We start from the raw sequence: 1786 nt of genomic DNA on the forward strand, positions 1-1786 counted from the left end.
TGCTTGGACTGGAGGCTGGTTTTCAGCTCAAGCTATAAGGCGCGGGGACGCCTCTTCCCTGTGGAGTCCCCGAAGCCTGTGCGGTGGGCGGGCGGCTCCCCAGGTCTGCTGAGCGGTGTCCTGTCCGCCCAGAGGCCGCCTGCCACTGCCTGGGCCGCCGCCGCCGCCGCCCAAGCCTACCCGGGCTCCAGCTGCTGCTGCCATCCAGTGCAGGATCCCGACCAGAAAGGGAGAGGAGCCTGCCGGCCAGAGGCCCCTGCAAGAGACGCTTTTCTGTCTTAAGAGAAAACTATAAATACAGATGTACTTAATAGATAATAAACATACAATGTGTTCTCTGAAAATCAACAAAGTCCTCAATACCTGTAACTTGGAAGTGATGCAGAAGGCAGACACATACCAAAAGTATTTATGACCAATTTAGCAAAAAAAATGCCCCCTGCTTGCTTGGCTTAATAATACACTGACGTTTGAGCAGTGAAAAATACCAATAAAAATTGATGTGCAGACAAATACTTGAAGAGCTTTGCTAATGCTTTCAATGAAAAATTCTTGTTTAATTATTTATCCATCGTGTCAAAATATGTATTTATTTTGAACCAGAAGAAAAATAGATAACACCCTCACAAACTCACACTTTAAGACTTATTTTAAAAAATGAATTCTAGAAACTAATCCCCTCCACACACAAAGACACACAAACACACTTTAAAAATTATTTTAAAAATTCTTTCTGGGAGCCAGTTTATTGATTAGTGGTTATGGTACTGGATTCTCACATGGCCTGCTATGGTTTAAGTCCTGGACTTGGCAGCTTAAAAATCATGCCAGGCACATGTGCATCTGTACCTAAAATCCCAATATGAAAATGGAGAAGGGATTGCTGAGTCCCTTACCCTAGAGAAGAGGGTATCATTTATTTTTTTCCCTCTATAAAGATTTTATAAAACTCTCTGAGCTCCATTTGGTTTTGGTCTAGGTCTCACAAGAAACCAAGATCAAACTTCTGCATAATTGATCTTGGCAAGAGCCTACACTCCAAGTGCTGCTACTACAAAGTCACACTGACCCAAAAAGTAGCAGATAAAGACCCAAAGTGAGTACTTGGTGGTCTAACTCCCTAGAGATGTATTACAAAAAACTTACCAAAGCACAGTAAGCCTACCTGCCCTCCATATCAGTCATATATACAGTCTCCCAGAATAGCTTTATTACCCTATAAAAGAAACCCCCTCCTTCCTGGTGGGTGGACTGAAGCACCTTCTCTGCTCTTTCTCTCAATAAACTTTCCTTTTTTCTAGAGATGATGTCTCCTTAGACTTACATGGGACCACAACATTTGGTGCATTGTCTGGGAAGACTCTGGTCACAGCTGTCTCAAGTGCAACACATACCCTTTCCAGAACTCTCTGCTGCATGCCACACAGGACTTCTAATTTGGGTGAGTAATGAGAATTTAGAACCCATTACTTGGACATGTCATCCAGAGACCAGATCCCCTCACTAGGAAAAATCTTAGTGCTAGTTTGTGACCCTTCTCCAAAGGTTGAAATAAGGTCCCTTCCTGACCCTCTTGAACTGGGGGATGCCCCTCTTCAAGTGCACTCCACTTCTCATTGTCAGAGATTTTTGAACTAGGCATGGTCTTTCCACATAGTTCTCCTCCTGGGTCTCATCCTGACCCTTCTCACACCTGACCCAACACCCAACAATAAATTCCAAAGGATGTCACTTTGGCTTGTCTCCTGAAAATTACCACATGTTGTACTCTGGAGGTGAAGTAAAG

The sequence above is a fragment of the Tupaia chinensis genome, unplaced genomic scaffold (genome assembly GCF_000334495.1).
Source record: "Tupaia chinensis unplaced genomic scaffold, TupChi_1.0 Scaffold144053_1, whole genome shotgun sequence".
Classification (NCBI taxonomy): domain Eukaryota; kingdom Metazoa; phylum Chordata; class Mammalia; order Scandentia; family Tupaiidae; genus Tupaia; species Tupaia belangeri.